Source organism: Zonotrichia leucophrys, chromosome 1 (genome assembly GCF_028769735.1).
Source record: "Zonotrichia leucophrys gambelii isolate GWCS_2022_RI chromosome 1, RI_Zleu_2.0, whole genome shotgun sequence".
Taxonomy (NCBI): Eukaryota; Metazoa; Chordata; class Aves; order Passeriformes; family Passerellidae; genus Zonotrichia; species Zonotrichia leucophrys.
Window position 1 is genome coordinate 103,503,138 of NC_088169.1, and position 13,766 is coordinate 103,516,903.

At 34.7% G+C, this 13,766-nt stretch overlaps 1 protein-coding gene across 2 annotated transcripts in view; it reads right to left on the reverse strand.

The window, feature by feature from the left end:
• The window catches only part of NCAM2 (neural cell adhesion molecule 2), a 273,183-nt gene that overhangs the window by 54,440 nt on the left and 204,977 nt on the right, over positions 1–13,766 (reverse strand). The window lies entirely within an intron of this gene.

Below are 13,766 nucleotides of genomic sequence, written 5' to 3' on the forward strand. Positions count from 1 at the left end.
AAAGTTCAGGATAGGGAGTGCTTGAAACAACTGATATTTCCTGTAAGAAGATCTTATTAAACTAAACAAAGGCATCCTGAATGAAAAAATTCTTTACAGTATGCAATAGGTAAAAATGGAAATACTTTCTCAGCTTAAAAATCACACAGTTCAAATACATTTCAAACACAAATGCTCTTTGAATTACCTCTTTTTAAGTATCAGGTTTCCTCCCAGTATTCATTAGCCCTTAATTTTATTTATTTAATAAGTGTTTTGGAATAAGTTTTTAAGAAATAGCATTGTCAGTGTTTTGTAGTGTTTCAACTTATCAGACAATAATTTAAACAATGTTCAATGATGTCTAACAGTTTCCTACCACAACATTTAGAACCATTAATTTGATCAATGAAAATTCTGGATGTCATGAAGACTGGTGAAGGACTTTAGCACAGTCCTTAGAAAAAATGACTGCACTTTTTTTTTTTTTTTTTTTTTTTGCTCAGACCAGGTATTAGAAATATTGATACACTGGGAGAGACAGGAAGCACTTAAACAGGTTATTTCAAGACAAAAGAGCGAGGAATCTCCATCCCTGGGACTCAAGACTGAGTTAGACAAAACCACACCTGATCTGATCTAAAACAGGCAGTAGCCTTGATTCAGTTTCTTGGACCAGATAAATACCAGGTATTCCTGCCAACCAAATTTTCTGATTCTCTAAATTAAAGGGCAAAACTATTTTGGTTCTTGGAACATTTTGCCCTCTGCTATACAACTATTGCAAAATTCTTAATGGTAAGATTTTTCTTGGAGAAGCAGCCAGACACTTGAAAAGAACTATACTAAAAAGTTTAATGAAACAATAAATGAATGCAGGGAAATCAATGGGGATTTGGACTTCTACCAGATATTCCCTTCATGATGGGAAAAGAAAGTATTGTTCAAAATGCTTCCTAACATATGACTAATGTTCTCAGCAGGGTTCATTGTTAAATATTTATGTCACTATAATTGCTGCAATTTTAGTAGTACAAATTATACTGCTAGATATAAAACCTGATTAAGTTAAACATGTTCATTAATCAAATTTACTTTCTGTAGAGATTAGTTTTAAAATTAGCCTGTAAGAAAAAATACGAGGCCATTGAATACACCAAACTTACATTGGCAATATGAACACCGAAAGACAGCAGAGTTAAGATATCTAAGTCAGTAATACTTTATTGAGTGAACACAAAATACTAAAAAATGTAGTAAAAGAAATAACTGTTGTAATCTCAATGCAGAGGGGCAATCAATGCTCTTATTAAAATAATTCACACTGTCATTTATCCTATTGTTTTTTCTCTCTTTGAATACCCTTCAAGGCTGAAAAGAATGGTTAATGGGAGAAAACTCAGAAATTAAAATGAGATTATTTATTAAGAGACTACAAAAATATATTCATGATTATCTTGTAGGCAATGCTACTATGTATTCCCTGGTTTACATCAGAGTTGGGAATCTAACCTGGATTATTGAAGGAAGTATACTTTGAGCAGGGAGGCAGGAGTTAGTTATGAATGTATACCTTCCCTTCCTCTACTCTTGCTGCAGCTGTATCACTTTGTCTCATTCCTCAGTTGTATAAATCAAACTGTATCCTATCCCAGACTATCTCATACATGGCAGAAGCTAGAATCTCTCACTTTCCCTTGCAGGGCAGAAAAATTACTTGTATTTCGGTTTTACTGACCACCCATTTTTTTTTTCTGTGCCTACAGTGGAGTTTCTGTTGTGATTTCCATCCCATCTGAAATTTGCAACACAAAGTTGGAGTTGAAAATGGTCTCCTACATTCCACCCATGAATTCTTTGTTATTGAAAGATCCTGGGCAGAAGGTGAGGATGGCTTCTGCTGAATTGACACCAGACAAAAGCTGCATCTTCTGAGCATGAGGCCCACACTAGTTCCTGTGGTGCACCTGGGATGCATTCTGTTTAATGTTTATACACTAGTTCCTGGTGTAGTAAACACACACAGTTTGTCATCTGAAGGTCCTGGTGACTGATTTAATATATCAGGGTGAAACTCAGTTCTAAACTAGCAACTTATCCTGAACTAATAATTGATTATTGGGCTAAATGTATTCTCTTTTAATCAAAAAACAAAAACCATCATAAACAACAAAAAGAAACCCAAAAAACCAAAAAAACCAAACAAAAAACCCAAACAAAACAAAACCCCAACAAAAATCACAGAATCACTTCAGTTAGAAAAGACATCTGAGATCGAGTCCAAGCTCTGACTGACTGCAACTTTGTCAGCTGCCACATCCATTTGTTTCTTGAGCAATTCCAGGGATGGTGACTCCATCACCACTCCCTGGGTAGTCTGCTCCAAAGTTTAACAACCCTTTGAATGAAATAAATTATTTTTGATGCTTAGCCTGAACTTCTCCTGCTTCAGTTTAAGACTGTGCCCCCTGTCCTGTCACTAGTTGCCTAGGAGAGGAGACTGCCCCCCAGCTGGCAACAACCTACTCTCAGGGAGTTGTAGAGAAGGATAAATTCATCCCTGAGCCTCCTCTCCTCCAGATCTAACACCCCCAGCTCCCTCAGCTGCTCCTCACCACACTTGTGCTCCAGACCCTTCCCCAGCTCCACTGCCTTCCCTGCACACACTCCAGCCCCTCAATGTTCTTCTGGCAGTGAGGAGCCCAAAACTGAACACAGGATTGAGGTGTGACCTCACCAGTGCCCACCCACACAGGGGACAGTCACTGTCCTGGTCCTGCTGCCACACCACTGCTGATCCAGGCCAGGTGCCATTGGCTTTCTTGGCCACCTGGGCACTGCTGATCAGCACCCCCAGGTCCTTTTCCCCAGGGCAGCTTTGCAGCCATTCTGCCCCAGCCTGTAACACTGCAGGGAGTTGCTGTGGCCAAAATGCCTCCAAAGTCTAAAAAAAAAAGATTTTAACAACTGCACTTCCTATTGTCAGCAAAGTTCTGCAGAGCTACAATTTATTCTTCCTATGAAGCTTTACAACATATTTAGGATGTTTTGTGTAATAAAATACAATTCACTAGTTTTCTTATGGTGTTACAAAAACTGTACTGTGTTATTATATACAAATTAGATGCGGCTTTCCATAACCAGATGGACCTAAACTGCCCATTACTACAAATATATCAGTACTCTTATAGTGAAACAAAACAGATGTTGAGAATTCACAAGTTCTTAATGGTAAGCCAAAGGAATACCTGAGAGCACAGGGAATGAATATTTTAAATACTGTGCTTAGAGAAGCAGTGAATTTTTCATAGGTAAATTCATATATGCTAGCAATACTTGTGTCTCAATTAAGACTGCTATTTAAAATGCAAATATTTTAAATTTCACTTTAATTCTGCTTCCTAACAGTAATAAAAAGAATATGTAAATTAAGTATGACTTTTCTCACTTAAGTTGCTGCAGCCTTGGAGCTGCCTAAGAAGCAGGTTCTGACACAGGACTCCTGTCTTTCACTCCTCTAAGCCACACAGTTTTCAAGTTTGGAGCATGCAAAGTGTGAGGAAAAGAAAGTCTACTTTCTCTGTTACCTAATTCAGGAGCTGGCAAAAACCAAACCACCACTACTTGAAGAACAAAGCAGCTCCTGATTTCTGCAATACCCACAGAAGGATTTTTATGATCCTAAATGTGTCTTTCCCAAAATTCCCTGCTCTATAAACAGAAAGACCTCAAGACTGACATGAATGATGATTTCAAGAACTGTTCTTCTGTTTCTTACATGCAAAGATAATTTTCCTTCATAACTTTCCTCCTCATTCCCATCCTACTGTATACTATAATTTATTTCTTACCAATGAAGAAAGAAATGGAGACACAGAAAAAAAAGTCATAAAAAGAGATTAATTTAAAGATATTGTGCAATGTAATCCAGATAGGGCCATGCTATTGTTCTGCTACTCATTCTTTTATGTGGCTGAAGGAGAGCTCTATTCATAACCACTCTGTCTTTCAATGACCTTGAAAATACTTAAAGAATACTCTGTCATCCTGGAGCGCTTCTCTATTTTGTATTACAAAATGCAGCAGAAGTTTATATACACATAAATATTCCATAAATGCACCTTATCTTTCTCTAAGTAGACAAGCAATGTACAATAAATGTGGATGAACACAATGCACTTGAAAGGCAAAATTTGCAGCTGCACCTTGTGCCTCATTTATCAGCTCTTCATACCCAATACTGCACTGCATCACTCTCTGCTTAACCAGATTTACCTTTACAAGCCACGTCAGCAAGACCTTTACATCAGATCAGCTGTTCACCATAAATTTACCTGAGAGGGTGCAGTTATGAAAAGCCTGAAAGGTCTAAATAGGAAATAGACCAGAGTTATCACAACAACAGCACCAGGTGAAATACATTTGGAATGACTGATTCTCCATTTAATTTCTTATTAAAATATTTACTACATACTCTTGCAATCAGAGTATCTTCCATTTGTTCCTACAGATTTTTAAGTCTGTTTGGAGAAAACCATAAATCACATTGTGCAATGAACTTTGACTCGTTGACCAAATGCAATTACAAACACAGAATTACAAGGAAAAAAAGAGTAACTTCATATAGTGGTTATATTTGCATAAAACTCAATTGCTTTTAGTTATGAACTCATGCTGTGCAGTAAATTGTCTGGATTCTCTTCACTTCTCATGACATTTTATTCACCTTTAAATGTGAAAAGTACATCTCATTCTCCTGATGTTTCAGGTCTGTATAAAAGTCTGAGATGTTTAAACATCGTTTTCCCTTTACAATTCTCACTTTTCAGTCTCTCTAATCCATCCATATAATTTAGTTTAAGACATTTATTTACAGTTCAACCTTTTCAACCACAAGAGACTTTTACTCAAAGATTTGGATGGAGGCCAAAATTAGTACAGAGACAGAATTAAAGAGCTGAATAACTTCCTTACATGCAGGCTTATACACAAAATAAATTGGATAAAAAGTGGTCTTTGTCCTCATTTATTTGTAGCCTATAGCAGTTATAAAGCTGCATACATTCTTTCACTTTTGGGTTTTTTTAATGACAACTTGCCATTGAAAATTTTATTGGCAAATCACATAATGCCATTTTATCCCAAGAATTAAGATTAAAAAAAATAGGCACTTTTTATTAATTTTATTTGTATCAGGTCTTATAACACTATAGCTTAATAGTATATGTGCATATATATATATGCAACTCCTGCCTTCTTGTAATTTTAAAGTAGACTTTAAGTTGAGAAAACTATTTTTGAATCAAACCAAATACTCAGTGTTTTTTGAGGAAAAAAGAGTTTAGGCTTATCAATAGTTTCATTAGATATTAACAGATAAGAGGAATGATCCACAAGTTTTTTTTTAAATATTAACAATAATTGACTACTGAAAATGGGCAATTTCTTAAATGAAAATACTAATTTTAGTCAATTTGACAATGATAATAAATATGACATAATAAAAAAGTTGGGTATAAAGCAACAATAGATTTTTGGGGTCAAGCTTTATAGGGATTTTTGATCCACGATTTTGCTGTTCTTAAACTGCCTGCCTAACAGTCTGATAAACGAAGAACCAAATCCTAAAGCTCAGTTCATGACACAGAATTTTTTTTTCTGAATGGCTATTACCACCATTTAACAGAGACAAAAAACCTCTGAGTCTTCAGGCACTTCTAGATTTGTGGTGTTCATACATAGTATTCCAGAAAGGCATTACACTCCTCATGAATCGTAACTGCTATTGTTGAACTGAATGTGATCACAATTCATGCCATAGGCAGTCAAAGCTGACAGATATGACAAGGAATTAAATGTCTCAAGATGATTTTTCCTCCTGGGACAGGCTGATGAAGGCATTTTTCCTTCTGCTTTTGCAGCTTGCAGTAGAAATTAATGAATTCTGCCTTGAAGATTTTCAACTCTGAAAATAATTTTGAGTGTTGACTTAGCCTACCAAACTATGTGCAATTTATTTCTGTTTGATCTATAAATTGTACAGATAAATTCTCCTTAATCATTAAACTCATTAGGAAAAGAATTTAATTATATGGGATTTATATCTCTCAGGAATCTATTTGAAAGTCTTCTTGGTTTAATGGTTAAGTATTGTTACACTGGGAAATTGTTTCAGAAATCAGTGGGGTACATGCTTTCATGCTTTAGTACAAAAGAAGCAGTAAATACAAAACCTGCAACCTCATAGGTAATTCATGTGAATTCTTACTAATCTATTAGATTTCCTCTCAATTTCAATAATTAGAGATAGATTTTGCTTTGTTTTATAATAGGAAAGAATATCTTCTGCCATAATGGTGTTTCTGAAATCTCAGGGGAAATCTATGCAGAAGTTCTTCCCTATGAGGACAGTGAGACTCTGGCACAAGTCTCCCAGAGAAGATGTGGACATCCCATCCCTGGAGGTGCTCAAGGCCAGGTTGGATGGGGCTCTGAGCTACCTGGTCTAGTGGAAGGTGTCCCTGCCTGTGGCAGAGGGTTTGGAATGAGATGAGCTTTAAGGTTGCTTCCAGCTCAAACCACTCCATAATTCTACAACTCAATAGAATTTTGAAGTCTTTTGAAAGAATGCTTGTTTATATAATGTCCACCAAAATGTCCTGCTTAAGGACAGAAAATGAAATTTAGCAGTTTTACCCAAAAAACTGATCTGCACAGACGAAAAAAAAATCCCCCAGAACCCCAACCCTCTGTCCCCCTCCCACAAAAAAACACATTTCAGACTTTGGAATATTATCTATATCTATATCTATATCAAATGTAAAAGAGAAAATAGAATGAACTTTTTTTGAATTTACTGGAAAATGGAATGACCTTTTTATAATTTTACATAAATTTATGGACTTTTTTTACTAAGAACTTTTAATGTGAGTTGCCTACATCATCAATACCTTCTCATTGGTATAGCCAATTCAAAACTAAATAGCACAATAGAGAGGGAGAGGACTCCAAGTTTTGATTGCCTCATCAACACGGGCATGTACATAACTTCCTCTAACCTGAAGGATATTTGTAGTAAAAGGAGCAGCAGAACCAGACAGAACACGCAGTAATTTAGGCAATTTAAGAACAGGTCTTTGGTAAGAGAAAACACATCTTCTACAATGTGCCTCAAAACCCAGTTAAATGTATGTGAATAAAATAATAGAGATAGGACCTGGTTTGAAAAAAACCCCACTCATTTCACAAACAAACTGCTAAATAGGGAATTTCCATCCACAGAGACATTAGTAACTCAGGGCAAAGCCCTAGCAAAATTTTGAATTTGGCCCTGATGCAATCTGGGGGATTTGGAGCTGATGATGACAAGGATGCTTTTGGGTCCTTTAGGAATTTAGGAAGGTAAATTAATCTAGAATTTCATGAAGAACAGGAAATGTAGTGTACTCAGATGAAAAAGGAAGTAAACAGAACCTGCTGAGATTTGAATGTAAAATTACAAAGATTACTTATTTCAGATTTGAGCTATAAGTTGTTAAAACCCAGAGAGAAAAAACTAAAGTTATGTTGAAAGCAAGCTTTTGCAATAGTGCTTTTAACTGGATAACTCCTTATTAGCTGAAACTGAAACCTTAAATTTATTTTTCTTCAATTTTCATATATTTAAGATGCTGTACAAGCTCAGATGTTTTCCTTACGCTGTGTTTATTTTTCAGAAAAATAATATAATGCAACTTGTTCACCTGTCAAGGGTTTTCTTTTCTTCCAGAAAGAATTAATATTTCAACATTTCTTAGCTAGAAATATTTTTCATCCTTTCATTTTGCCTTAAAACGGAAAATTGTAAAAACATATTTCACTTCTTCTTGCCCATAGTCTGATTATGCTATCACAAGTCTTCAGAAATTATTGTCTCCTTCAATGAAATATTCACTAAAGAAATATAAACATATGTTCATAAATTATCTTTGGTATATTTTGATATCACTGCATGAAATATATTTATAAGTAACACTTTTACTATTGAATAGTATTATACTTTGCACATTATTTGTAAAGTTTCCGCTTTCTGCCATCCAAAGAAGAATCTCTAATACAAAAAAAAAAATTAACCATTCTTGACCATTGAAACAGAAAACATAGATATAGATTCAAAAAAGCATCTTGCAAAACATGTTGGTTTTCTGCATCTTTCTTTTTTCTACCCCAAAGTTTGGAAATGTATGTATAGCTTTAGCTTATGTAATTTGTGCATTGTAGAAATTATTTTATGCTAGTATCTTATAAGAGCTAAACTATAATTCCAGGGATAAATCCACCAAAAGGGTCGAAACTCAACAGAATATCTCATGAAAAAATGCTAAGACATAGATGCCAGTAAAGTTCAGAGACTTTGAGCTTGTGGAGTTTTTGGGTTTGTAGGTTGGTTGGCTTAGTTTGCATTTTTTAAGGGATTTGTGTTTGGTTGATTTGGTTTGGGGATTTTTCTGTTGTTTCTGTTTGGGTTTTTGCTTCCTAGAAAAATAAATGAGATTAAACATTTCTGAGTTTTAAGATCCAGTAATTTCAGTCTGATATAATTGTTCCTGATATAAGAAATTCTAAATTATCTAGGCATTATACATTAGCAACTTCCCTAGAAACTCAGGAAAACTAGAACCTTCCTCAAATGTCTCTAAACTCAATGAATGAGAAGTCTCGCTTTAAGAAGTCTTCTAAATTTATGAAGTTTTTATATGAACCATAAATAATTGAAAGTTAAAAATGAAAATTTAATTAATTGAAATTTTTGCCTAAAAAATTCACAGTATCAATACTTAGAAATAAGAAAAAAAGAAACTCTGATCTGCAATCTGAGAATTTCCAAATGCAAGTAGTTTAGAGAAAGCAAAGGTGGGGGGTATGTGTGGATGTGTGTGGGTGTGTGTATTGGCTCACAAATCCCTTCTCTTCTCTAAGGCTGCCAGCCATCCACCTATGCCAGAGGTGAATTTCCACAGTAATCTGAATATGGGACTGCATTTAATGTTTTCCTTGTGTTATTCTATCACCAGCAAATTGAGCAGCACAAGAAATGCAGAGACTGCTTTTTCTTCATATTTCACTCAGAAACATATAATGTTCTGGAAAAAAAAAAAATTATCTGTCTACCTGTAAATTGAAGAACAAAGGAAATAAAGTGTTTTGTGTTCCTGTTGAAGACACTCAAGCGTTTTCAGAGAGTGCACATTTTTCAGGTTTCAAACAACTTCCACACTGCTTTGGATTGGTGTAAAAGCTAATTTTTACAAATGCATTACCTGCTACCTGTAAACCAGAATTACTAATGCCTATAAATGCTATCAAGACAAAACAAGACCTTGATGGCTTCTCTATTAGAGTAAAATCAGTGGTGCTTTCTGAGGGATTGAACGTGAAGAACTGAATTTCAGAGACTCTATCATGTTTCTTCCTTGGAAGTAAATATTGCACAAAATGGAAAAATAAAGGAGGCTTTTTCTTATAAATTCTTTGTTGATTAGACAGAAACAGATCAGTTGTTCTTTCTTTAAAAACTGAATTGCACAGAGGATTGTGGTAAGGTGATTTTTCCCAACACAGGTATCTCTTACATCTTGTAACTGGTTTCTTTGGGAATACAGAGGAAAGTCTGGCAAATGCTCTTCACCTTTGGTTATCCACTTGCTGATGGTGGATGGGCACCTTCCTACACTCAGGGATTTTCCAGCTGTCTGGGTGAAAGGATGCAAACTCTCCTTGGAGAACTAATCTTCTTACAACTATCTGTATTTCTCCTACTGCAGGATTATTGGGTTTCTTTTCACTTCTTTCTTTTCACTTCACCTCCCCTTGGGACTCTGGTCCACAGAGAACTCCACTGTAAAGTTGGATTTGCTGGTAGCCTTCAACAAAACTAATTTCATATTCAGAGGAGCACCTAAAAAGTGCAGAAAAATCTCACTGCCATTTGCTCCCTGATCTCTTGCTGAATTATGAGAGTGTTGATTATGATTTTAAATCCCTTAATAGACTGAAATTGGTGTATCAGATGATTGCTTCACTTTCTGTGCTCTGCTTCAATAGCTGCAATCAGCACAGACTTTCAAATGAAATCTTCTTCATTATAAAAGACAAAGGGGAGAGAACAGGGAAATAGATATTCCTGGTTATAGCTCCAAGACTAGAATTTTCTCCTTACCTGAAAACAGCTCAAAGTAGTAAAGTTTGAGACAAAAGTCACCTTTAGAGAGATTTTTTGAAGAAGAGGGAAAATGAAGAGAAATGCAGACTGGATTTACATAGAATCCACTTCATACTGCTTAATCATCTTGATAAACTTATTTGTATTTACTGCATGATTGATTACAGAATACCTAACAACTTTGATAAGCATCTATTGTAGTTTTCATACAAATAAAACTATTATAATCTTAGTTGTAAAAGGTTTTATACATAGCTATTGGGTCATAACCAAATGAAAATTAATGCCTTGCTAGCATTAGGAGCAATTATTCCCAAAAAAGTTTTTTGAAACACCTATTAATGCTTTATTTATAAACTTGCTTCTGTAGCCACATTTCTGTGAGGCTTGTTTAATTTTAAAATGCATTTTTCAATAATTTTATGATTGTTCTTTGTTACTGTGTGAGGACAACTACATTATTTCTTTAAGTCACAGTAGAAAGAGAGCAGAAGACAGTTTAAAATCTCTGTATTGGAATTCCAACAGTCTTCCAAGTACAACATCTTCCTGCATGTAAATTTTTCTGTCTCTTTCCCTTGATGGCGTTTTTGGAATTGGCACATTTTGTACATTGTGGCAAGAAAGGTCTGCAGTTTTACCCTTCCTGAGTTAAATCTGACTGATAAATAACCATCCTGTTAAATTTCAGAATATTTTGTCACTTACTATTGGGAAAAAATATCATGGCCCATGCATTATGTATGCACCACCACTTGAGATGTGCAAGCAGTTATCTGTCCCTGTGTAAACAGCATTTATATCTGAATCTTAGCCATAAACCATTCCTAAAATGTGAACAGATGGAAAAAGTGGTTTTATTTCCATTAAGGAGTATTGAATGAGTGTGAAAATTATGATGATCCAACTACAAATGGTAATGCAGAAAACTGACTGCATTCTAAACATCCTCCTCTTAGCTGAGATGATGTTGAGGCATGCTAGGAAAGTGGTTCTTCATTACTTAAGCACAATCAGAAACTGTCCCAAGGCCATGTATTTGCTATTATCCTTTAATAAACTATCCTAAATGTCTCAAAAAGCTGAAAGAAAAAAAGCAAAAGAAAACAAAACAAAATAGCACCTTGACACTAATAGAGCTTCACACAAAGAAGCTTTTGCTTCATTGAAAAATATTTCAGGAATAGAAAACAGGGATTTTGGAGAGGGTATCTCAAGGTTATCTTAACATGACACTGAAAGTAGGGTGAAATATAAATGAAGAGAATTTTAAATGGATGTTTTAGGAAAATTGCTGAAATGTTCTAAATGCCCAAGAAACATGCAACGGCTCAATATTCCAGAAGAATTCAATTTAAATTTAGCAGCATTTCCTTTTTAAGAAAGGACACTAAGTTTGTTTTTGACATCTACATTTGCAAAAGCTTTTCTGTCCTGGATTGTTATGTTTGTGCTTTGGTAACATATTTTGGTTTTCTGGTTTGGCCCTATAGTACTTCACAAATAGAAAAAGTTTTCAACTTTTTATAGAATATCTGCAGGGACTTACGATCAATGAAACCAGGTCACTTTTGATTTCCCTATACAACTACATAATGTATCTTCAATAAGATTTATGAAAACAAGATGTCTTCTGTTTAGTAAATGTTTGACAATCTGAAGTAGTTATTGATTTCTAAAATAGTTCAGAGAGCAATTCAGAGAAATATAGGATATATAGTCTCAATCTTTCTACACAGGGGTATATCAGTAGAGATTTCAGAAAACATCATGAATTAATAATGAATGTAGTATTTATTTTTAATATTCCCCACCATCCTTTCAATATTTATGTATTTACTACATGACTCTTTGTAGACAAAGATGGCTTTTCAGGTTGTATTCATATTTACTAGTTTTTGTCATCACTTGGAGTAATCTTTGGTAACATATGCTATTAAAAGGTATCTTTAATATGTCCAAAATGGTCTGAACTAGTTTTTTTCTCAACAAAACCTTTCAGCATACAATTAGGAGACAATGGAATGAAGAGGACAACATGCTTGCAACATGGTATACCTCCTGAAATTGTCCATGAGAAAAAGGAGAGTAAAGTATACAAAGGAGGATGTGGGGAAATAATGCAACAGCATGCAGGAAGTAATACAGCTCTCTGCCAAAGAAATATTTAATATGAGTAGGAGTGGCAGCAGAGATTCTAAATGCTGACAATCTCTTTCATGGTCATACCATTTGCATAAAGACTGCAGGTATTTGTACCTGTCACTCTTCTCCAATTTTAGAACCACAGAATTCAAACAAGTCTTGGACCAAAATGATTCCAAGATCAATTCACGTTATACAGAAATCTCCAAAGTGAGCAACAACACTCAATGCTGAAATAATGTTTCAAAAGGAAAATGAATTTTTGAAGAAGGCAGCTCCAGTCAACTCTAGTAACAAGGGTCTGTGAAATTTCACATCTTTCCTACTGCAATCAAATAATATTTTAATAAACTTCCCAACAACAGAAATAATATGAAAGAAAGTTTTGTAGGGGGTAAGGTGAATATGTTTCTTGCAAATCTAACACTGAGGATGTGTGTTTCTTCTGGCTTTACAATGAAATCAATCATCTGTGTGATTGACTGATTGATCTGTAATCACTGAGTTTTCACTCATTTGAGTACCTTGCACCTTACTATGCAGACTGGTCACTTCAGGTTTTACTCATTTGATATAGTTCATATCAGAAAACAATTATTGCAAATTCATTGAAGGAAGTAGCTATGAGATTAAAAGTCTCTAACTTGATCTGCAACATTGCATGAAAAAAATGGAAATACAACAATATATATTACTGTGCCTGCTCTGCAAATAGAGGGCAGGCACACTCTTCTTTAGATCTTCTAGCATTGAGAGAAATTCAAGCTTTACTGGAATAAAATGAATGTTGCTATGATTTACATTATTACATTTATACACACAGTTACTGTGTTGAGCTAAGAAAAACAAAAGATAAGGAGTTATAAACCTTTTTTTCTAACATGTTAACTAAATGTTCATTATATGTTTCTTTGAAATAATTATGTAATTTTGAACATGTTCAGTTTAATGCAGAATTTTTGTATTATAGTATGTGAAAGAGAACATGCTTTAGATTTGTAACATTTTGTCTCCTGTGACTCTGCTGATTGCTGCAAAACCATTCACCTGCTGAAGTATTAATCAGAAAATGCTGAGGCTGCCTTAAGTAGCACTGAAAATACCAAAAGGCATATTTGGATACACGGATTAACATTACTCTGTATGAACCCCCCAACGCATCAGGGGCCTGAAGAACTCTTGTCTGTTTGGGCAGGCTTATGCTCTTTTCTGCCAAGAGACATGCAAGTAAATATCCTTTTAGAGGGCATTTAATGTTCTTTGAACAAACATGATATGCTTTTGAAACAGGTATCTTGAATATTAACAGGTATGTAGACAGTTACTAAGTAGCTCACAATCAGTAATTAATGCCCAGGATTAAATATTATATAACAGCTTACTTAAAATTATTCATTTAGGTGCATACATAATGCACATTCTCAAATGCAATGTTATTTTT